The sequence below is a fragment of the Arachis hypogaea genome, chromosome 10 (genome assembly GCF_003086295.3).
Source record: "Arachis hypogaea cultivar Tifrunner chromosome 10, arahy.Tifrunner.gnm2.J5K5, whole genome shotgun sequence".
Classification (NCBI taxonomy): Eukaryota; Viridiplantae; Streptophyta; class Magnoliopsida; order Fabales; family Fabaceae; genus Arachis; species Arachis hypogaea.
The window spans coordinates 43,303,888-43,329,771 of record NC_092045.1 but is presented as its reverse complement, the minus strand read 5'-3'; the positions used below and the strand labels follow the sequence as shown (position 1 = coordinate 43,329,771).

Sequence of the window (25,884 nt, the reverse complement as noted above, 5' to 3'; positions counted from 1 at the left end):
CACGGGCTTGAGGTCATGCCTTCTTAATTGAACCGGCTTTCCTCTTGAATCTCTCTTCCATTGGGTGCCCTCTTCACATATGACTGTGAGGACTTGGTCCAACCTTTGATCAAAGTTGACCCTTCTAGTGTAAGGATGTTCATCTCCTTGCATCATAGGCAAGTTGAATGCCAACCTTACACTTTTCGGACTAAAATCCAAGTATTTCCCCCGAACCATAGTAAGATAATTCTTTGGATTCGGGTTTACACTTTGGTCATGGTTCTTGGTGATCCACGCATTGGCATAGAACTCTTGAACTATCAAGATTCCGACTTGTTGAATGGGGTTGGTAAGAACTTCCCAACCTCTTCTTCGGATCTCATGTCGGATCTCCGGATATTCACTCTTTTTGAGTGAAAAAGGGACCTCGGGGATCACCTTCTTCAAGGCCACAACTTCATAGAAGTGGTCTTGATGCACCCTTGAGATGAATCTTTCCATCTCCCATGACTCGGAGGTGGAAGCCTTTGCATTCCCTTTCCTCTTTCTAGAGGTTTCTCCGGCCTTGGATGCCATAAATGGTTATGGAAAAACAAAAAGCAATGCTTTTACCACACCAAAGTTAAAATGTTTGCTCGTCCACGAGCAAAAGAAGAGAGTAGAAGAAGAAGAAATGAGGGGAAAGGGAATGGCTATAATTTTCGGCCAAGAAGGGGAGAAGTGGTGTGTATGTTGTGTGAAAATGAAGGAGTGAAGGAGGGTATATATAGGAGAAGGGGAAGGGTAGGGTTCGGCCATTTGAGGGTGGGTTTGGGTGGGAAAGTGGTTTGAATTTGAATGGTGAGGTAGGTGGGGTTTTATGAAGGATGGATGTGAGTGGTGAAGAGAAAGATGGGATTTGATAGGTGAAGGATTTTTGGGGAAGAGGAGAGAGAGTGGTAGGGTAGGTGGGGGTCCTGTGGGGTCCACAGATCCTGAGGTGTCAAGGAAAAGTCATCCCTGCACCAAATGGCACTCAAAATCACATTTTGAGCCAATTCTGGCGTTAAACGCCGGGCTGGTGCCCATTTCTGGCGTTAACGCCAGCTTCTTGCCCTTCTCTGGCGTTTAACGCCAGTCTGGTGCCCCTTTCTGGCGTTAAACGCCCAGAATGGTGCCAGACTGGGCGTTAAACGCCCAACAGCTAACCTCACTGGCGTTTAAACGCCAGTGGGTGCGTCCTCCAGGGTGTGCTATTTTTCTTCCTGTTTTTCATTCTGTTTTTGCTTTTTTCATTGATTTTGTGACTTCTTATGATCATCAACCTACAAAAAAAAAAAAAGAAAATAACAAAATAAAATAGATAAAATATAACATTGGGTTGCCTCCCAACAAGCGCTTCTTTAATGTCAGTAGCTTGACAGAGGACTCTCATGGAGCCTCAGAAATGCTCAGAGCTATGTTGGAACCTCCCAACACCAAACTTAGAGTTTGAATGTGGGGGTTCAACACCAAACTTAGAGTTTGGTTGTGGCCTCCCAACACCAAACTTAGAGTTTGACTGTGGGGGCTCTGTTTGGCTCTGTTTTGAGAGAAGCTCTTCATGCTTCCTCTCCATGATGACAGAGGGATATCCTTGGGCCTTAAACACCAAGGATTCTTCATTCACTTGAATGATCAACTCTCCTCTATCAACATCAATCACAACCTTTGCAGTGGCTAGGAAGGGCCTGCCAAGGATGATGGACTCATCCATGCACTTCCCAGTCTCTAGGACTATGAAATCAGTAGGGATGTAATGGTCTTCAACCTTTACCAGAACATCCTCTACAAGTCCATAGGCTTGTTTTCTTGAGTTGTCTGCCATCTCTAGTGAGATTTTTGCAGCTTGCACCTCAAAGATCCCTAATTTCTCCATTACAGAGAGGGGCATGAGGTTTACACTTGACCCTAAGTACACAAGGCCTTCTTGAAGGTCATGATGCCTATGGTACAAGGTATAGAAAACTTCCTAGGGTCCTGTCTCTTTTGAGGCAGTTTCTGCCTAGACAAGTCATCCAGTTCTTTGGTGAGCAAAGGGGGTTCAACCTCCCAAGTCTCATTTCCAAATAACTTGTCATTTAGCTTCATGATTGCTCCAAGGTATTTAGCAACTTGCTCTTCAGTGACATACTCATCCTCTTCAGAGGAAGAATACTCATCAGAGCTCATGAATGGCAGAAGTAAGTCCAATGGAATCTCTATGGTCTCAGTTTGAGCCTCAGATTCCCATGGTTCCTCATTGGGGAACTCATTGGAGGTCAGTGGACGTCCAGTGAGGCCTTCCTCAGTGGCGTTCACTGCCTCTTCTTCCTCCCAAAATTCGGCCATGTTGATGGCCTTGCACTCTCCTTTTGGATTTTCCTCTGTATTGCTTGGAAGAGTACTAGGAGGGAGTTCAGTAATTTTCTTGCTCAGCTGACCCACTTGTCCTTCCAAATTTCTGATGGAGGACCTTGTTTCAGTCATGAAACTTTGAGTGGTTTTGATTAGATCAGAGACCATTGTTGCTAAGTCAGAGTTATTCTGCTTAGAACTCTCTGTCTGTTGCTGAGAAGATGATGGGAAAGGCTTGCTATTGCTAAACCTGTTTCTTCCACCATTATTGTTGTTGAAACCTTGTTGAGGTCTCTGTTGATCCTTCCATGAAAGATTTGGATGATTCCTCCATGAAGGATTGTAGGTGTTTCCATAGGGTTCTCCCATGTAATTCACCTCTTCTATTGAAGGGTTCTCAGGATCATAAGCTTCTTCCTCAGATGAAGCTTCCTTAGTACTGCTTGGTGCATTTTGCATCCCAGACAGACTTTGAAAAATCATATTGACTTGTTGGGTCAATATTTTGTTCTGAGCCAATATGGCATTCAGAGTGTCAATCTCAAGAACTCCTTTCTTCTGACTAGTCCCATTGTTCACAGGATTTCTTTCAGAAGTGTACATGAATTGGTTATTTGCAACCATTTCAATTAGTTCTTGAGCTTCAGTAGGCGTCTTCTTCAGATGAAGAGATCCTCCAGCAGAGCTATCCAAAGACATCTTGGACAGTTCAGAGAGACCATCATAGAAAATACCTATGATGCTCCATTCAGAAAGCATATCAGAAGGGCACTTTCTGATTAATTTTTTGTATCTTTCCCAAGCTTCATAGAGGGATTCTCCTTCCTTCTGTCTGAAGGTTTGGACTTCCACTCTGAGCTTACTCAATTTTTGAGGTGGAAAGAACTTTGCCAAGAAGGCATTGACTAGCTTTTCCCAAGAGTCCAGGCTTTCTTTAGGTTGAGAGTCCAACCATGTTCTAGCTCTGTCTCTTACAGCAAAAGGGAATAGCATCAGTCTATAGACCTCAGGGTCAACCCCATTAGTCTTGACTGTGTCACAGATTTGCAAGAACTCAGCTAAAAACTGATGAGGATCTTCCAATGGAAGTCCATGGAACTTGCAATTCTGTTGCATTAGAGAAACTAATTGAGGCTTAAGCTCAAAGTTGTTTGCTCCAATGGCAGGGATAGAGATGCTTCTCCCATAGAAATCGGGAGTAGGTGCAGTAAAGTCACCCAACACCTTCCTTGCATTGTTGGCATTGTTGTTGTTTTCGGCTGCCATGTGTTCTCCTTCCTTGAAGAATTCGGTTAGGTGCTCTAAAGAGAGTTGTGCTTTGGCTTCTCTGAGCTTTCTCTTCAAGGTCCTTTCAGGTTCAGGATCTGCCTCAACAAGAATGCCTTTGTCTTTGCTCCTGCTCATATGAGAGAGAAGAGAACAAGAAAATGTGGAATCCTCTATGTCACAGTATAGAGATTCCTTTAGGTGTCAGAGGAAAAGAAGAGTAGAAGACAGAAGTAGAAAATTCGAACTTAACAAAGAAGATGGAGTTCGAATTTTGCATCAAGGGATAGTGTTAGTCCATAAATAGAAGGATGTGAGAAGGAGGGAAGTGATTTTCGAAAATTAAGTAGAAAATTTGAAAACATTCTTTTGAAAAACATTACTTAATTTTCGAAAATGAAAATGGAAAAGAAATCAAGTGATTTTTGAAAAAGATTTTGAAATTAGAAATCAAGAAGATTTGATTGAAAACTATTTTGAAAAAGATGTGGTTAAGAAGATATGATTAGTTTTAAAAAAAATGTGATTGAGAAGATATGATTTGAAAAACATTTTAAAAAGATTTGATTTTGAAAATTAAAAAAAACTTGGCTATCAAGAAAAGATATGATTCAAACATTAAACCTTTCTCAACAGAAAAGGTAACATACTTGAAATGTTGAATCAAATCATTAATTGATAGTAAGTATCTCTAAAAATGGAAAGAAATTGGTTTTGAAAAAGATTTGATTGAAAAATTGATTTGAAAAAGATTTGATTTTGAAAAGATTTTGAAAACTTAAAAAAAATGTTTGATTTGAAAACAAAATCTTCCCTTCTAGCCATCCTGGCGTTAAACGCCCAGAATGGTGCATATTCTGGCGTTTAACACCCAAAATGCTACCCTTTTGGGCGTTAAACGCCCAACCAGGTACCCTGGCTGGCGTTTAAACGCCAGTCTGTCCTTCTTCACTGGGCGTTTTGAACGCCCAGCTTTTTCTGTCCAATTCCTCTGCTGTATGTTCTGAATCTTCAATTCTCTGTATTATTGACTTGAGAGGACACAAATTAAAAATATTTTTGGATTTTTAATAATAAGGAAAAATCAAAATGCTACTAAAATCAAATAACAATGCATGCAAGACACTAAACTTAGCAGTTTGTATACTACTGACACTAACAAAATGAAAATGCATATGAGACACACAAAACACTCAAGTCAATTGAATTCAAAGATCAGAGCACGAAAATTATCAAGAATTACTTGAAAAATCCTTAATACATATGAATGAATGCATGCAATTGACACTAAACTTAAGATGAGACACTAGACGTAAACAATATTTTTTTGATTTTATGATTTTTTTGATTTTTTTGTGTTTTTCGAAAATTAAGTGGAAAAAGATATCAAAATTCTTAATGAGAATTCCAGGAATCAGTGCAATGCTAGTCTAAGACTCCGGTCCAGGAATTAGACATGGCTTCACAGCCAGCCAAGCTTTCAAAGAAAGCTTCGGTCCAAAACACTAGACATGGCCAAAGGCCAGCCAAGCCTTAGCAGATCACTGCTCCAAAAGCAAGATTGATAGAAATCAACAAGCTTTTGTGATGATAAGTTGAAACCTCAGTCCAATGAGATTAGACATGGCTTCTCAGCCAGCCAGACTTCAACAAATCATCATGAAACTCTAGAATTCATCTTCAAGAATTTCGAAAAAAATAAATACCTAATCTAAGCAACAAGATGAACCGTCAGTTGTCCAAACTAGAACAATCCCCGGCAATAACGCCAAAAACTTGGTGTTGTTGCCGGATCTTGGCACTGATGTTACCAAAAGCTTGCTCAAAACTTGAACAATCCCCGGCAACGGCGCCAAAAACTTGGTGCGCGAAATTGCGAACAATACTTTTTCACAACTCTCATAATCCCCGGTCATGAACCCCAAAAACTTGGTAGTTCAGTACCATGGTATTACACAACTTCGCACAACTAACCAGCAAGTGCACTGGGTCGTCCAAGTAATAAACCTTACGCGAGTAAGGGTCGATCCCACGGAGATTGTTAGTATTGAAGCAAGCTATGGTCATCTTGTAAATCTTAGTCAGGCAAACTCAAATAGATATGGTGATGAACGAAATAGACATAAAGATAAAGATAGAGATACTTATGTAATTCATTGGTAGGAACTTCAGATAAGCGCATGAAGATGCCTTCCCTTCCGTCTCTCTGCTTTCCTACTGTCTTCATCCAATCCTTCTTATTCCTTTCCATGGCAAGCTCAAGCAAGGGTTTCACCGTTGTCAGTGGCTACCTCCCATCCTCTCAGTGAAAGCGATTGCATATGCTCTGTCACAGCATAGCGGAATTCATCTGTCGGTTCTCAATCAGGCCGGAATAGAATCCAATGATTCTTTTGCGTCTGTCACTAACGCCCCGCCTTCAGGAGTTTGAAGCACGTCACAGTCATTCAGTCATTGAATCCTACTCAGAATACCACAGACAAGGTTAGACCTTCCGGATTCTCTTGAATGCCGCCATCAGTTCTCGCCTATACCACGAAGATTCCGGTTAAAGAATCCAAGAGATAAACACTAGAGCCTTGTTGCTTTGTAGAACAAAAGTGGTTGTCAGTCACCTTGTTCATAGGTGAGAATGATGATGAGTGTCACGGATCATCACATTCATCAAGTTGAAGAACAAGTGATATCTTAGAACAAGAATAAGCGGAATTGAATGGAAGAACAATAGTAATTGCATTAATACTCGAGGTACAGCAGAGCTCCACACCTTAATCTATGGTGTGTAGAAACTCCACCGTTGAAAATACATAAGCATAAGGTCTAGGCATGGCCGAATGGCCAGCCTCCCAAAGAGGGTTCAATCATAAAAACATGATCAAAAAGTTCCAATGATCGAAAGATCTCTAATACAATAGTAAAAGGTCCTACTTATAGAAAACTAGTAGCCTAGGGTGTACAGAAATGAGTAAATGACATAAAAATCCACTTCCGGGCCCACTTGGTGTGTGCTTGGGCTGAGCAATGAAGAAATTTCGTGCAGAGACTCTTCTTGGAGTTAAACGCCAGCTTTAGTGCCAGTTTGGGCGTTTAACTCCCATTTGGGTGCCAGTTCTGGCGTTTAACGCTGGAAATCTTGAGGGTGACTTTGAACGCCGGTTTGGGCCATCAAATCTTGGGCAAAGTATAGACTATCATATATTGCTGGAAAGCCCAGGATGTCTACTTTCCAACGCCGTTGAGAGCGCGCCAATTGGGCTTCTGTAGCTCCAGATAATCCACTTCGAGTGTAGGGAGGTCAGAATCCAACAGCATCTGCAGTCCTTTTAGTTTCTAAATCAGATTTTTGCTCAGGTCCCTCAATTTCAGCCAAAAAATACCTGAAATCACAGAAAAACACACAAACTCATAGTAAAGTCCAGAAAAGTGAATTTTAACTAAAAACTAATAAAAATATACTAAAAACTAACTATATCATACCAAAAACATACTAAAAACAATGCCAAAAAGCATACAAATTATCCGCTCATCAAGCATCAATGGGTAGGAGGGCCCAAGGAAATAAAATACAGGCCTAAGCGGTTAAATCAAGCTGTCCCTAACCATGTGCTTGTGGCATGCAGGTCCAAGTGAAAAGCTTGAGACTGAGTGGTTAAAGTCGTGATCCAAAGCAAAAAGAGTGTGTTTAAGAGCTCTGGACACCTCTAACCGGGGACTCTAGCAAAGCTGAGTCACAATCTGAAAAGGTTCACCCAGTCATGTGTCTGTGGCATTTATGTATCCGGTGGTAATACTGGAAAACAAAATGCTTAGGGCCACGGCCAAGACTCATAAAAGTAGCTGTGTTCAAGAATCAACAAACTTAACTAGGAGAATCAATAACACTATCTGAAATTCTAAGTCCCTAGAGATGCCAATCATTCTAAACTTCAAGGGAAAAAGTGAGATGCCAAAACTGTTCAGAGGCAAAAAGCTACAAGTCTCGCTCATCTAATTAGAATTAATATTCATTGATATTTTGGGATTTATAGTATATTCTCTTCTTTTTATCCTAATTTATTTTCAGTTGCTTGGGGACAAGCAACAATTTAAGTTTGGTGTTGTGATGACGGATAATTTATACGCTTTTTGGCATTGTTTTTAGATAGTTTTTAGTGTAATCTAGCTACTTTTAGGGATGTTTTCATTAGTTTTTATGCTAAATTCACATTTCTGGACTTTACTATGAGTTTGTGTGTTTTTCTGTGATTTCAGGAAATTTCTGGCTGAAATTGAGGGACCTGAGCAAAACTCTGATAAGGAGGCTGACAAAGGATTGCTGATGCTGTTGGAATCTAACCTTCCTGCACTCGAAATGGATTTTCTGGAGCTACCAAACTCTAAATGGCGCATTCTAAACGGCGTTTGAAAGTAGACATCCAGAGCATTCCAGCAATATATAATAGTTTATACTTTATTCGAGATTAGACGATCTAAACTGGCGCTCAACGCCAGTTCCATGCTGCATTATGGAGTCAAACGCCAGAAACACGTCACGAACCAGAGTTGAACGCCAAAAATACATTACAACTTGGCGTTCAACTCCAAGATAAACCTCAGCTCGTGTAAAAATCAAGCTCAGCCCAAACATACACCAAGTGGGACCCGGAAGTGGATTTATGCATCAATTACTTTCTTCTGTAAACCCTAGTAGCTAGTTTATTATAAATAGAACTTTTTACTAGTGTATTAGACGTCTTGGACTATCTAGTTCTTTTGACCATTCGGTCTTTCATGGAGGCTGGCCATTCGGCCATGCTTGAACCTTTATCACTTATGTATTTTCAACGGTGGAGTTTCTACACACCATAGATTAAGGGTGTGGAGCTTTGCTGTACCTCAAGTTTTAATGCAATTATTACTATTTTCTATTCAATTCCGCTTGTTCTTATTCTAAGATATTCGTTGCACTTCAACATGATGAATGTGATGATCCGTGACACTCATCATCATTCTCACCTATAAACGCGTGATTGACAACCACTTTCGTTCTACCTTAGACCAGGCGCATATCTCTTGGATTCATTAATCAGAATCTTCATGGTATAAGCTAGATTGATGGCGGCATTCATGAGAATCCGGAAATTCTAAACCTTGTCTGTGGTATTTCGAGTAGGATTCTGGGATTGAATGACTGTGACGAGCTTCAAACTGGCGATTGTTGAGCGTGATGACAAACGCAAAAGAATCAAGGAATTCTATTCCAACATGATCGAGAACCGACAGATGATTAGCCATGCCGTGACAGAGCATTTGGACCTTTTTCACTGAGAGGATGGGATGTAGCCATTGACAACGGTGATGCCCTACATACAGCTTGCCATAGAAAGGAGTGACAAAGATTGGATAAAAGCAGTAGGAAAGCAGAGATCCAACAGGGACAAGCACCTCCATACACTTGTCTGAAATTCCCACCATTGAATTACATGAGTAACTCTATCTTTATTTTATGTTTATTATTTATTATTATTCGAAAATCCATAACCATTTATTATCCGCCTAACTGAGATTTACAAGATGACCATAGCTTATTTCATACCAACAATCTCAGTGGGATCGACCCTTACTCACGTAAGGTATTACTTGGACGACCCAGTGCACTTGCTGGTTAGTTGTGCGGAGTTGTGACTAAGTGTGATTCACGTTTGAGAGCGCTACCAAGTTCATTGGCGCCATTTTTGATGATCACAATTTCGTGCACCAAAAACCGTTGGCTAAGAATCTCTTCTTGGTAAAAAGAGAAATAACTTCGTTGTAGATATAGTTCTCAACCAACAAGTAATGCTCAATCAAAGTTTAGATTTTCTAATCAAAATATAAATCGAGAGTAATAAAACCTCGGGTTGTTTTCCCTAGGAACTAATACCAATAAGCACACAAATTTGGTTGCAAGAGGCAAAGGGGTTTTCAATAATGAAAGCAAACAAAATAAAGAAATTAAAGAACAAGCCAAACTTGCAATTAATAAACTAATAAAGGAATAAAATAATTATGTATGTAATATAAACAAGTAATGCTATAAAATGATGAAAATGTGATTCAAAACATAAATGAAACCTTGACTTTGGATGAGTTATGGAATTCCTTCCTTGCTATAACCACAATTATGATAATTATGATGGATTAATCCTACTAAGTCAATCCTTAACATCGAAGGATAAGTCAAGTGAGCATAATTATTGTTAATCCACAAATCCTAACTAACTTACCAAACCAGTTGGTAAAAAGATAGCGTTAGTGGAAACCATAACAACTAACAACCCAAGAATTATCACTAAATGTTGGACATTATGGCTCTAGTAATCTATAAACTCATTTTCCTCAAGTCAAGGGGTGGAAATCTATCCCATAACTAAAATTTGTATTTCATCAAACACATGGAGGGCATAATCATAAAACATGGCAAGATTGGGAAAATGATAAAAGCTAAAAATCATAAATGATAAAAATCAATAAAAGCAACTTAAACAAACATATAAAAGCCATCAAACATCAAATTAAACAACTAGGAATCCAAAATTGCAAACCATGCATAAATCAACAAAAGAGAGTAAAATATATGTAAGTATAGAGCAAGTAGTGTAATAAAAAGAAAAATTAAAGAAATACTTGCAATGCAATTGCTAGAATCTAAAATCAAACTTGAAGTATAAAATTCTACAAAACTCTAATTAAAAACCCTAAGAGAGAATATCCTAATCTACACTACTTCTACTCCTACTATGTGTTTTTCCTATTCTAAGATGGCTCCCTTCATATGTGTTGATGTGCCCTTAATATAGGCTCTCAAACCAGCCTTTAGCACTTCAAAAATGGGCCTAGAGACCCCTAAAATTGCGCAGCACATGACTTTTTAATGGAGGCATCTGTGCGTACACACACTTCACCGAAATTCCACTTGTGCATACGCACGCATGCTGATTTCCTTCTTGTGCGTCCGCACGTAAGGTTGTGCGCACGCATGCATGGCTGTGTGCTTCTCCTTTATTTTCTTCATGTTTTCTCCCAATTGTATGCTCCTTTTCCATTCCCAGCAAGCCATTCTGACGATCGGATTTCCTATCGGTAAAGAAGTTCACAAATATAATCGCGTTGTAAGTACAGTTTCTAAACCAACAGAAAATCCTTTCGTACAAAAATTTTGGTTGTCACAAGTAACAAACCCCTTTGAAATTGATAACCGAAGTATTTAAACCTCTGGTCGTCATCTCAAGGAACTGCAGAGAAGTATGATTTATTATTGGTTATGTAAAAGATATATTTTTAGGTTTTTGAAAGGTTTGAACAAGAGAAATAAATTGCAGGAATTAATAAATTAATAGGTAAGAAAACTCTTGGCAAGGTATGAAAATTAGAAGTCCTATCCTAGTTATCCTTATCAATTATGATGAGAATTTCTTGTTGCTCCCACTTAGTCAACCTCTAACTATGAAGGTAAGTTAAGTGGATAAATCAATATGAATCCTCAAGTCCTAGTCAATTCCCAAAGAAAGGCTAGACTTAGTGAAATTCAAGTCAATTAACAACTCCCAATTGTCAATCAACAAAAGAGTTTGATAACTCAAGAGTCTCTAATTACTCAACCAAAGCCAAAATGGAAGAAAATCTACTCGAATGAAAATAATTTGGATAAAGCGAAAGCACCCATAACATAAATTAAAGAAAGCAATCATAAGTCTGAAATACCTCAATGTGTATTAATTAAGAAAAACAATCCTAACATGGAAAGTTCATAAATCAATTTGAAAAGATAAATAACAATTAAAGTAATGGAATAAATAAAAGTAGAAAATAAATTAAAGGAACATTGAACCTGTGATGAAGAAGAAATAATCCTAAATCCTAAAGCTAAGAGAAATCCTAATTCCTAATACCTAAGAGAGAGGAGAGAACCTCTCTCTCTAAAAACTACATCTAAATTATGAAAAGCGAATTCTGAGTCATCTTCCTTCATTCCTCCACTTTGCAGCCTTTAATATGTGTTTTCTGGGCTTGAAACTGGGCCGGAAATAGTCCATAAATTGCTGGGATCGAATTCAAACACGTGCAGGTCCCTGGAATTTCTGTAAAACGACGCATCCGCGTGATTCACGCGTGCACGTCATTTTTCTGTATGGTCACTATAGCGAATTATATATTAAATTGAAGCCCCAGACATTAGCTTTCTAACACAACTGAAATCGCCTCATTTGGACCTTTGTAGCTCAAGTTATGACCGTTTGAGTGCGAAAAGGTCAGGCTGGACAGCTTAGCAACTTCTTCAACTTCTTGTATTCCTTCCACTTTTGCATGCTTCCTTTTCATCTTTTGAGCAATTCCTGCCCTGTAATCTCTGAAATCACTTAACACACATATCAAGGCATCGAATGGTAATAAGAGAGGATTAAGATTAGCTAAATTAAGACCAAAGAAGCATGTTTTCAGTCATAGCACAAAATCAGGAAGGAGAATGTAAACCCATGCATTTAGTATGAACAAGTGTATGAAAGATTGATAAAATCCACTCAATTAAGTACAAGATAAACCATAAAATAGTGGTTTATCACATTCCTACCTTTTTCATCTGAAATCACTCACAAACATTAAGGTATCGAATGGAAGGTAACTGGAATAAAATTAGTCAAAATAAGCACAAAAGTGCATGTTTTCACATTTAGGTTCAATTTAGGGATCAAACACAAAAGTATGCTATTTTGGTGCTTAAGTGTAGCTTTTTGTGATGGTATCCACTCAATTCAAGCCAAAATATCTCATCAAATATGGACTCATCACAGAGTCCAAACCGGCAATTCAATCCCACCGATCAATGTTTAAAATTTCTAATTCAAATTAACCGAGAGTAATTAAACCTCAGGTGGTTCTTCCCTAGGAACTAGTGCCAACGAATGCATAAAATTGGTTGTGAGAACAAAGGGGGTTTTCAATAATTGAAGTAAACAAATAAAGAGATAAAAGAACAATAAAAAATGCAATTAATAAACTAATAAAGGAATAAAAGAACTATGTATGTAATATGGACAAGTAATGCTTTAAAATGAGTGAAAAGTGGGTCACAACATAAATGGAACCCTTGACTTGGTATGAGTTATGGAATTCCTTCCTTGTCATAACCACAACTATGATAATTATGATGGATTAATCTCACCTAGTCAACTCTTAACATCAAAGAGTAAGTCAAGTGAGCATAATTGTGCTTAATCCACAAATCCTAACTAACTTACTAATTACCATAGCAAGAAGCTAGCGTTAGTGGAAACAAGGACAATTAACAACCCAAGAATTATCATTAAATGTCAGACATTATGAATCTAGTAATCCATATACTCATTTCCCCAAGTCAAGGGGTGTAAATTTACTCCATAATCAAAATTGACATTTCATCAAACACATAGTGGACATAATCATAAAACATGGCAAAATTGGGAAAATAATAAAAGCTATGAACCACAAATGATCAAAATAAACAAAGGCAACTCAATGAACATATAATAACCATCTAACATCAAATTCATTAACCAAAACTCAAAATTGCAAGAATATGTATATATTGACTAAGGAAACTAAAATATAAGAGTGTAGAACAAGTAATGTGATAAAAGATAAAATTAAGGAATACTTACAATGAGATAGCAAAATCCAAGACCAAAATTGAACGATAAAATGCTACAAACCCTAATTAAACCTAAGGAAATTTGAGAGATAACCTAAACTAAACTACCCTAAAACGACCCTGAGTGTATTGTATGAAGTATGGTAGTGTATCCTCCTATTTGGTGTTGCTTGCCCCTTCATATATGCTCCAAAGCCTTCAGAAATGGGCTAAAAAGTCCCTCAAATCACAAGCCACGTGACTTTTTAATGAAGTCACGCGCAGGAACTTGTGCGTATGCACACATGCTGATTTTCCTCCTATGCATACGCATAGAAGTTGTGCATGGACACACTTGCTGATTTCCATTCTTTGTGTACGCACAGAGCTGTGTGTGGGCACAGTGCTAATTCTGAACCTTGTGCATGGGCACACTCTGAAATGCTTCTCTCCTTTGATTTCTTCATATTTTCTCCTAATTCCATGCTTCTCTTCCACTCTCATCAAGCCATTCCAACCTATTTCACCTGAAATCACTCATCAAAACAATCAAGGCATTAAATGGAGTGAAAGTGAAATAAAATTGATCAAAATAAGCACAAAATAGCATGTTTTCACAATTAGGCATGTTCATACCCTGACCGAGCTCCCCAAACTCGGGAAGTTCACAGAAGGTCCGACCTCGTCCCAAGGCCCACGCCTGAGGTCGGACCTCAGACAAATAAGCTAAGAAGGCCCATCAAAAGGAACGAAGCCCAAAAACTAAAAGGCCGAAAAGGCCTAGAGAAAGGCGGTTCCACAAAGATAGGGATAAAACTCCCAAAAGATAAGATAAGATAAGAATATCTTATCCAGGGAAGATCACAGCCAACTACTATAAATACACTGGAGCACCCAGGTATAACTCATACTCTAATTCTACTCAATATCTGCTTGGACCCATGCTAACTTAAGCATCGGAGTGTCATTGCAGGTACAACCACCAACCACTCCACTTATCAAGCTCGGGTCCCTGACCCCCACCACGGGCCTCACCAAGACGTCCGAGCTACTCGTTTCAGGTAACCCCCGGAACATTGGCGCCGTTGCCGGGGACCTGGAAGTCATCCCTCTACCATGGCGGACGACCCCTCCAACAATGACCGCGCGGCATCAGAACAAGAGGAGGAAGTTGACACCGGAGAACGACCGGACAGCCCTCTATCACCACGCACTCCAGGAGGAAACAAACAGAATCGCCCAAAGACGTCACTCCCAAACAAAGATCCACGAAATCCCGAAAAAGAAAAGAGCTCGGAAATTCTAGAAGCAGTCCGGGCACAACAAAACCGACTAAAACAACTCGAAGAGGACATAAAGAAGCAAAAAGAAACTGAACAAGATCTGAGAAGGGAAGCTCGCAAGCGCAGAGAATTAGAAGAAAAACTGCGGAAAATAGAGGCCAACCTGAAAGATCGGTCAGACCGCGGCCCCACCCCCGAAGGCAACCATGATCCCTTCACGCAAGAGATCATGAAGGAGAAGGTACCGCGAAACTTTAAACCACCCGATATGGATCTCTACGACGGCACCACCGACCCAAGTCACCACCTCAGCAACTTCAGAAGCAGAATGTACCTAGTCGACGCCTCCGACGTGATTCGGTGCAAAGCCTTCCCCACCACTCTCACCAAATCAGCCATGAAGTGGTTCGACCACCTGCCACCTAGATCAATCACCAGCTTCGAAGACCTAACCAAAAAATTCCTAACAAGATTCTCCATTCAAAAGGACAAGGCAAAACATGCCCCCAGTCTACTCGGGATCAAACAAGGTAACCAAGAAACTCTCCGAGAGTACATGGAGCGATTCAACAAAGCCTGCCTGGACATACAACACTTGCCCACTGAAGCAGCCATCATGGGACTAGCAAACGGCCTAAAAGAGGGACCGTTTAGCCAATCCCTATCCAAACGATACCCGACCTCCCTATACGAGGTGCAGGAACGGGCAGAAAAATATATCAACATGGAGGAAACCTCCCAGCTAAGAGACTCTTCTAGGAAGGAATCAACCTACCCATTCCGAGATCGAGATCGGGAACAGAAGAAGAAAGAAGAATCCAACTCGGACAAGCCACGGAAGTATCATAGCTACACTCCCCTCCGAGTTTCCCTGGTAGACGTCTACAGAGAAGTATGCCACACCGAAAAAATCCCACCGCCCCGACCTCTAAAACACAAGAGAGCAGGGAGAGATCGGTCCGAATACTGTGAATACCACAAGCTCTACGGTCATTCTACTAACGACTGCCACGACCTAAAAAATGTTATAGAAACGCTAGCCAGAGAAGGAAAACTCGACAGATACATAGCAGAGAAGGGAGAAGAGACCAAAAAGAGAAGGAGGGGAGATAACGAAGATCGGGCTGAGCAAACCCCGCGAACCCCTGAAAGGCACGTTCACATGATAAATGGAGGTTTTGCAGGCGGAGGAACATCCAGATCCTCGCGAAAAAGACACCTCAAAGACGTCTATCATGTCCGAGAAGACAGCCCCCTGCCCGAATTACCTACTATCTCGTTTACCCGAGAAGATGCTCAAGGGGTAATACCCGGGCACGACGATCCAATGGTAATCACCATCATCCTAGCAAACGCCAACCTACATCGAACCCTGGTTGACCAGGGAAGCTCAGCAGATATCCTGTTCAAAACAGCCTTCGACAAACTCGGACTTGAAGAAAAAGAGCTAAAGGCCTATCCCACCGACTTATTTGGACTAGGGGACACCCCGATCCATCCCTTAGGATACATCTCGCTACATACTACCTTTAGAAGAGGCGAACAATCTAGAACATTAAGCATCGACTACATTATAGTCGACGTCACTTCAGCATACAATGCCCTCATTGGGCGACCAACCCTAAACAGACTAGCAGCTATAGTCTCAACCCCACACCTCTGTATGAAGTTCCCTACCACAAAGGGAATCGCTACCCTAAAAGGCGACCAAAAACTAGCACGGCGATGCTACAACGAAAGCCTGAGCCTAAAAGGGAAAGAGGTCAATACAATAGAACTCGGACGAGTTCAAACCCGAGAAGACCTCCGGCCACAACCAGAGGGAGAAACCGAAAAAATCCAAATCGGGAACACACCTGAAAAAATAACAAACGTAGGAGCGAACCTCGAAGCAGGCCTAAAAGAGGAACTCATAACCCTCTTAAAAGAGAATTCCGACCTCTTCGCCTGGAAAGCCTCCGACATGCCAGGCATAAGCCCCGACCTGATGTGCCATAAGCTATCAGTATACCCGGGGTCCAGACCTGTCCAACAAAGACGCCGGAAACTCGGGCCTGAGCGCGTGCAAGCAATAGAAGAACAAGTACAAGCATTACTAGATGCAGGGTTCATTCGAGAAGTAAAATACCCCCTATGGCTCGCAAACGTGGTCCTGGTAAAGAAGCCCAACGGAAAATGGAGGATGTGCGTCGATTACACGGATCTCAACAAAGCCTGCCCCAACGACCCATATCCACTACCAAACATCGACGCCTTAGTAGACGCAGCCTCAGGCTATAGATATCTCTCCTTCATGGACGCATACTCGGGATACAATCAAATCCCGATGTACGGACCCGACCAAGAAAAGACCTCGTTCATAACCCCAAGGGCAAACTACTGCTACGTAGTAATGCCCTCCGGGCTGAAGAACGCAGGGGCAACCTACCAGAGGCTAATGAACAAAGTGTTCTCAGAGCACATCGGACTACAACTAGAGGTGTACGTCGACGACATGCTGGTAAAGACACAAGAAGACGGAAACTTGCTGACCGACCTCACCAGTGTCTTCGGCACCCTCAGAAAACACAACATGAGGCTCAACCCGACAAAGTGCACCTTCGCCGCAGAAGCCGGAGAATTCTTAGGCTTCATGTTGACTCAAAGGGGCATCGAAGCAAACCCGGACAAATGCCAAGCGATACTCAATATGAAAAGTCCGACCTGTGTCAAAGAAGTACAACAGCTAAATGGAAGGCTGGCCGCCCTATCAAGATTTTTGGCAGGATCAGCGATAAAATCACTACCTCTCTACTCACTCCTAAAGAAAGGGAAACCCTTCTCATGGACCCCGGAGTGCGAAAAAGCCTTTCAAGAATTCAAGGAATTCCTCGGGCAGCCACCAATCCTAACCCGACCTTTAAAAGGGGAAGAGCTCGTATTATACCTCTCGGTCGGACATCGGGCAGTCGCTTCAGCATTAATACGGGAAAATGACCAAGGACAACACCCCGTATACTTTGTGAGCAAGGCACTGCAAGGGGCCGAATTAAACTATCAGAAAATAGAAAAATTCGCCTACGCCCTAATATTCACAGCTCGGAGGCTCCGTCCCTACTTTCAAGCCCACACCATCAAAGTCCGGACAAACCAACCCATGAGACACATCCTGCAAAAAACAGACCTGGCAGGACGAATACTACAATGGGCGGTGGAACTGTCCGAGTTCGACCTCCACTATGAAGCCCAGACTGCCATAAAATCTCAGTACCTAGCCAACTTCATCGCAGAATATACTGAGACCCCTGGAACCCCACTCTCGTGGAATCTGTATGTCGACGGGTCCTCAAACAAAACAGGAAGCGGAGCCGGGGTTATACTCGAAAGCGACCAAGGAACACGGATAGAACTATCCCTAAAATTCGAGTTCCAGGCCTCGAACAACCAAGCCGAATACGAGGCCCTACTAGCAGGTCTAAAGCTAGCCGAAGAGGTCGGAGCCCAGAGAATCACGATCTTCAGCGACTCCCAGGTCGTCACATCTCAAGTAAATGGAAGCTACCAGGCCAAAGACCCAACTATGAAAAAATACCTGGATCAAACACAGGCACAATTACGCCACTTTTCAGAAATACAAATCCAGCACATACCTCGGGAACAAAACGCCCGGGCAGACGCCCTCTCAAAGCTCGCCAGCACCAAGCCCGGAGGCAACAACAGAAGTCTCCTCCAGGAAACTTTACAATCCCCCTCCGTGCTAAGAGAGGAAGAAACGCTGAATATATCCAACCAACAGCAAGGATGGATGACCCCCATACTTAGCTACCTGAAGTCGGGAACTCTTCCCGCCGAAAGAAAGGGAGCTAAAAGACTCACGAAAGATGCCCAAAATTATACACTAATTCACGGCATATTATACAGAAGAGGATTCACAAATCCCCTCCTTCGGTGCGTCCCGACCTCAGAAACAAAGAACGTCCTCGAAGAAGTCCACGGAGGCATGTGTGGGAACCATCTCGGAGCTCGGGCATTATCTAAAAAGGTAGTCCGAGCCGGCTTCTACTGACCGACCTTGCAGAAAGACGCAACGGAATTCGTGAAAATATGCCCCCCCTGCCAAAAACACGCCAATTTCCACAAGGCACCGCCCGAAGACCTTATCAGCATCAATGCGCCATGGCCCTTCGCAAAATGGGGACTCGACCTACTCGGCCCGTTTCCACAAGGACCAGGGCAAGTCAAATACCTCATAGTAGGGGTCGACTACTTCACAAAGTGGATCGAAGCTGAACCCTTAGCCACTATTACGGCTCAGAAAAGCCGTAGATTCCTATACAAAAACATTGTCACGAGGTTCGGAGTCCCCTACTCCATCACAACAGACAATGGAACACAGTTCACGGACACGAGTTTTCAGAACTTGGTGGCCGAACTAAAAATCAAACAGCAATTCACATCGGTCGAGCACCCACAAGCCAATGGACAAGCAGAGGCTGCAAATAAAGTCATCTTGGCCGGGTTAAAACGAAGACTCCAAGAGGCCAAAGGGGCATGGGCCGAAGAACTCCCCCAGGTACTATGGGCATATCGGACAACCCCGCACTCTACAACGGGAGAATCCCCATTCCGACTAGCTTACGGGATGGAGGCAATGATTCCTATCGAAATAGATGAAGGGTCGCCCAGAGTCATCTTCTACAACGAAGGAGACAACCCACAGGCACAAAGGGAAGAACTCGACCTCCTCCCCGAGGTCCGAGAAAGAGCCCGAATCCGAGAAGAAGCCTTAAAACGGCGAACGGCCCTCAGATACAATAAAAAGGTAATAAAGCGAAGTTTCTCCATTCACGACCTGATTCTAATCCGAAATGACATCGGAACACAAAAGTCGGGAGAAGGAAAGCTAGCCGCAAATTGGAAAGGGCCCTACAAGGTAACCGAAGTCTTAGGGACAGGCTACTACAAAATATCCGACCTAGAAGGCAATGAGCTGCCCAGGGCCTGGCACGCCTGTAATCTAAGACGGTACTACAGCTAGAAAAACTTAACCCGAGGTGTACTCTTTTTCCCTACAAGGGTTTTTTAATGAGACACCCGGTTAAGTAGGATACCCGACCTAGTCAAAGGGTAAACATTCTGTAAATATTCTTTCTTTTTCAATACTAATCAAATTTCTCTATTTTCTCTTCCTCATAATGAAGCAAATCCTAGAAAGTACCCCACCAAGGCGCATTAATTTATGCTCGGCAAAACGCAAAAAATCATTTGCCAAGAGACCATACAAGGTCGGCAAAGATAAAGCGACGAGGTTCAAATTAATGTGAGAAGTTATAAAGTAACTCTGAAATGGCTCGAAAAGCCAAATAAAAAAGAGGTTACAAAAATAACTTAAAAAGGCCGACCAACGACGAAGTCGGACCCGACAAAGGGAAAGTTATATAGTAACTCTGAAATGGCTCGAAAAGCCAAATAAAAAGAGATTACAGAAATAACTTGAAAAGGGCCGACCAACGACAAAGTCGGACCTAACAAAAAGGAGGTACTCGAGCACCCGAGATCCGAGAAAAAAGCTCGGACCCAAGAAAGAAGCCTTAAAACGGCGAGAACCAAGATTTCGAAAAAACGCTTACTAAAAAGTTGCTTTACAAAAGCAACTAAAAAGTACAAAGCGGAAGAACGAAATCGAAGGAAGCTCCGAAAACGCTTACTAAAAAGTTGCTTTACAAAAGCAACTAAAAAGTACAAAGCGGAAGAACGAAATCGAAGGAAGCTCCGAAAACGCTTACTAAAAAGTTGCTTTACAAAAGCAACTAAAAAGTACAAAGCGGAAGAACGAAATCGAAGGAAGCTCCGAAAACGCTTACTAAAAAGTTGCTTTACAAAAGCAACAAAAAAGTACAAGCGAAAGAACGAAATCAAAGGAAGTTCCGAAAACGCTAGCTAAAAAGTTGTTATCCTAAAAACGACTAAAAAGCACGAAAGCGGAACAAAAAGTCAAAAACGCGAACAAAAACACCGCATAATAAAGTTACTACAAAGTAGCTAATAAGCAAAAGGTGTCCAAAGCGTTCACAAAACCATCCGAAAACAAAAAGCCCACAGATCGGGCAAAACACCAAAAACAAAAAGATTACAGAGGATCAAGGTCCTTTCCGGACTCCACATCAACAGCAGGCTGCGGAGGAAACATAGATATCGGAACCGCATCAACGGCAACGTCATCCCGATTTGAAGCCTCCACACCAGGTCTATCCCCGACCAAAGGGGAAGTCGGGTTCTCAACCGAAACTTTGGGGTCGGACATCGGGACCTCATCCTCAGTAGGAGCAGGAACAATCTGGCCATCCACAACGACGTTATCCGTACTGAATAAGCTCAGATCTAGGTCGGGAGCAAGAACTCGGACCTGAGCCTTCAAATTCTCGAACATGGCATCCATGCCCTTGGCCACATGACCTTCCAGCTCGTAAAACTTGTCCTGCGCGGATTGCAACTCCTCCCTTGTCTCCACAAGCTCGGTATATAGCTTGGTATAATTTTCTGTAGCCGCCTTCGCCATCTCCTCCGATGTCTTCGCTGCCGCCACAGCCGCGGTAGCTTTAGTTTTCTCTTTCTCCAAGGAGGCCTCCAGCTCAGCAATCCGGGCAGCCTTCAGTTGACTAATCTTATCAAGCTCGGAACGAGCCTTATCAAGTCGGGAGCTGGTCGCACCAATGGGGGATTTCTTGAACTCCCGAGCAATAGCGGCATGAAGACTAGCCATCCGGACACAGCTCCGCGCCATATATTGAAAATGATGCTCCATAGACACATCATCAGTAGAAATGAAAGTCTGAGGGAGAATGTGCTGCTCGATCCAACCAAGAGCATCGAAGTCCTTATCATTGAAACCGGCAAGCTCTTGAGAGGTCTTCTGCTTCTTGGGAGGAGGACCCGAGAACGGAGGAGGAGAAGAAGTAGCAGGCCCAGAGGTCGGAGGATCCTGACTTATAGCTCGGAACTGGGGAGTCGGAATAGTCTTCGACCGAGTCTGAACACCCACAGTAGCCTTCGGCGGAGAAGATCGGGCAAAAGCCTTCCCGGCCTCGATATTTCGAGCAGCCACCGACTTCTTCGTCCGACGTAAGAATTTCATGGAATCAGCCTGAGAAGACATCTCTGCAAGAAATGAAGAAAAGGATTACCACAACAGAAATTCCACCAAAAACAAGCAAAACCAAAATACTAAAAAAGAAGAATTTCGGAAGAGGTCGGGAACTACCTAACTCGGAACGGAGAAGGCTTGGATCTCCCAACATTTTCTTCGTGTCCAAGTGAGGTGCCCGACCCCATAAACTGCTCACTACACCCACAAAAGCCTGCTCCACCTCATCTAGACTCTCAAAGGTATACTTAACAGACACTACATTCTCCTGCCAACAAAGAGGAAAGGAAGGCTCCCCACTCTCATCTAAAAAGAAAGGTCGGACGTCCCCAGTGGCCCGGACCTTGAAATAAAAGTTCTTAAAATCGTGAAAGGACTCATCATACAGGGTACAAAACTTTCTCCCCTGGTTAGCCCTAAAGGAGACCCAGGACACCTTCCCTCCACCCGAACCCGGCTTCGTCAACACAAACAAATAGGAAAAAAGAGAAATAGAGGGGGAGACACCCAAAAACTGACACAAAAGTTGGAACAGCTTTAAAAATGCCCAGGAATTTGGATGGAGCTGCGTAGGGGCAAGGTTACAAGACCACAACACCTCGGACTCCAGGTCGGTAAAAGGAAGTCGGACACTCAGCTTAGAAAAAAAGCAATCATAAGCGTAAAAAAAGAGCTTCTCGGAACTATCTAAAGGCGGGAAGCACACTCTCTCCTCGGAATCCGGGGCTACTAACTCATAATCCCTCTCAGACTCTCTATCTTCACATATGCTACATTGCCTACGAAACCTAGCTAAATATTCAGAATCTACCACAGAAGGGACTCTTAAAGGAACAGGATCTACCCAACCAAGACCACTCGGAATCTTGGTCGACATCGCTTGCAGAACCTTTCGAGACATAAAAATCTTGCCTACAAAGAAGAATACAACAGCAAGGCAAAAATCACATAAAGGCAGACAGCAAAAACCCATTCAGCAAAGCGAGAAAACCAAGTTCTTTTAGAAGAAAATACAGAAACCCGAAAACAAAATACCAAGAGAAAAGAGCCCCCCCCACACAACCAAAGCAATGGCGGCGCCTCTTTTCGGGGCAACCCAGGCATAGAAGAAAAAGAAACAGAAGCATATGTGCGCAAAGAAAATGAAGACGAGAACAAACCTGGAAGAAAGGAAGAAGACGACGAGCTCCGATGCAAGGAGAACGAAAACGGCGGCGCAGAGGAAACCCCAGAAAAACGCACAGAAAAAATCGGAGAAGAAGAACAAAGAAGGAGCGGCGCTCGAAGGAGAGGTGGCGAAAACTCAGAAAATGGAAAGGGAACAGAATAAACGAAGAAAATGAGGAAAGGGGCAAATAAATAACGCCTTCACAGAGCCCGAACGGAAATCGAGGAGAAACGGTAAAAAGCAATAAATGCTGAAACGGCCGTTTTCAAATTTTGAAAAAACTACTATGCCCGAGCTCGACCTCTCAAAAAGGACGAACTCGGGCAGGGGCACTGTTCATACCCTGACCGAGCTCCCCAAACTCGGGAAGTTCACAGAAGGTCCGACCTCGTCCCAAGGCCCACGCCTGAGGTCGGACCTCGGACAAATAAGCTAAGAAGGCCCATCAAAAGGAACGAAGCCCAAAAACTAAAAGGCCGAAAAGGCCTAGAGAAAGGCGGTTCCACAAAGATAGGGATAAAACTCCCAAAAGATAAGATAAGATAAGAATATCTTATCCAGGGAAGATCACAGCCAACTACTATAAATACACTGGAGCACCCAGGTATAACTCATACTCTAATTCTACTCAATATCTGCTTGGACCCATGCTAACTTAAGCATCGGAGTGTCATTGCAGGTACAACCACCAACCACTCCACTTATCAAGCTCGGGTCCCTGACCCCCACCACGGGCCTCACCAAGACGTCCGAGCTACTCGTTTCAGGTAACCCCCGGAACAAGGCACAATTTAGAGAGAAAACACAAAAGCATGCTATTTAGATGAACAAATGTGGGTTTATATGACGAAATCCACTCAAATCAAACAAAAATATATCGTCAAATATGGATTCATCACAACACTCTCGTTCAAGTTCGCTGGAGAGCGCCAAAATCATGGGTCACGGGTATGGTGGGTGACGCACGCGTGAAAAGGCAAAAATACAAGGTCATACGTACGGGTGACGGGCGCGCACTCGCATATTATCATGCACACTCGCAAAAGAGCATAGCGCTCTCTTGGCCTGACACGCTCTCGTGAAGCTCAATAAGCGCCAACACACACCAAAGAACCCTAAAGCTTTATTTTTGGTCCAACTTCAAGCAAGCAAAGCCCACTCATTCCACTCAATCAAGGCCACAATAAGCATCTAGAATTAGTTTAATTTCATTTTATTGTAATTTACTTTCAATTTCATTTAAGTTTGTAATTTAAGAGAGTGATGACTGGAATTCACTCCCCATATAAAATGAATCCGTTAATTGGCAAGCGTACCAAATTGTCGTCAAGTAATAACTCACAAAGAGTGAGGTCAAATCTCACAGAGATTAACGGATTAAGCAAACAATAGTTGATTGATTATTCTAGTTAGACAATCATTAAGGAGATATAATCAACAAGAAATGTAAATGACATGAAAGTAAAGTAAAGCAATAAAGTGCAATAAAGTAAATGGCAAGAAAAGTAAAGTGTAAGAAAGTAATGTGCAAGAAAGTAAATAGTTAGAACTAAAAAGGAAAAAGGGGGCATTGGGATCAAGAGGTATTGCATTCTCCGGACCAATCATATTCTCATCTCATCTTCAATCATGCAACTCATTGACCTCTTGGCAATCATGAGTGATTGAACCCCAATTCCTTAGTGATTCAATCTCTCAATTCTTGATCAATAGCCAATTCATTGGTCTAGTTGTTCATGAAAAGAGATTTAGCTTGGTCCCTGATTATACCACACATTTTCATAGATCCAAATAATGGGTAGACTAAATGTCGCAATATTCAACCCAAAACCCAAATCTACTCAAGTGTAAGAAGGAATTTTGAGCATGGTGACGGCGAGAGCTATTGCCGGTTTGGAATCGATCAAAACAAGCATCAATTCATTGGTAGCATAGTCCAAACCAACCACAACTCTCACAATCAAATGTTTAAATTAAAAAGATGTCACAATTCAAAACCAATTCAAAACCGAGAGTATTTGACTCTTGGGTCGTCTCCCAAGGACATTTGAGATCAATGAGTGTTCAATTACGATTGTAGTGATCAACGGGTTTTCAATAAATAAATGAACATATAAAGCAATAAAAGAACATGCAAAATTGTAATGATTGAACTAATGAAGAAATTAAAGAACCGACTATGCACTATAAACAAGTAAAGTATAAAAGAGATTAACATAGAAGTATATGAAGAATTGATAACATAAAAAAAGTTTTGGCTTAGAGTGAGATAAGAGTCCTTTCCTTGTTTGAACCACAACTATGATAATTATGATGGATTAGTGTCACTTGATCAACCCTCACATCGGAAAGTAAGTTAAACGAGCATAAGTGTTCTTAACCCACAAATCCTAAATTGCTTCCTAATTGCCTTAGCAACAAATTAGCGTTAATGGGAACAAGAACAATTAACAACCCAAGAATTGACACTAAATGTTGGACATTCCAACTCTAGAAACCCAATTGCTCACTTTCCCCAAGCCAAGAGCCAACAATTTTGCCTAAAACCATGGTTGATATTTTGTCAAACACTTGGTGGGCAAAAGCATTAAACATGGAAAAATGAGAAAAGGCTTGAAACTTAAAGCAACAAATGCTCTCAATCAATAAGAATAACACAAGAAAGCATGAAACAAACATTAAACATCGAATTCATCAACAAGAAATTGAAATTGCAAAAGAGAAGTAAAATTGAACTATAACATGAATTATAAGAAAGAGTAAGAACAATGTAACTATAAAGAGTAATAACAAAGAGATACTTACAATGGAAGCTAGCGAAATCCAAGATCAAAAATGGAAATGCCACTTGAATGTAAAACCCTAATACAAACCCTAATGGAGAAGATGAAAAACTTAGAGAAAAACTAAACTAAAAGCTTCCTACTACTACTCCTAAGCTATACTAATGATATGCTATGTTGTGGTCTTCATTTCCCCTTCAATATGAGCTGAATGGCTTCAGAAATGGGCTTCTAAACCCCCAAAATCGCAAGTCCCGTGCCATTTTAATGAAGGCATGTGCGGACACTGTGTGTACGCA

At 41.8% G+C, this 25,884-nt stretch overlaps 1 non-coding gene across 1 annotated transcript; it reads left to right on the top strand.

Annotated features, from left to right (window-relative positions):
- Positions 1-3,090: 3,090 nt before the first annotated feature.
- LOC112719104 (small nucleolar RNA R71) lies at positions 3,091-3,198 on the top strand. Its single transcript, XR_003161420.1, has one exon. It is a non-coding gene; the product is annotated as a small nucleolar RNA R71 (small nucleolar RNA).
- Positions 3,199-25,884: the final 22,686 nt, after the last annotated feature.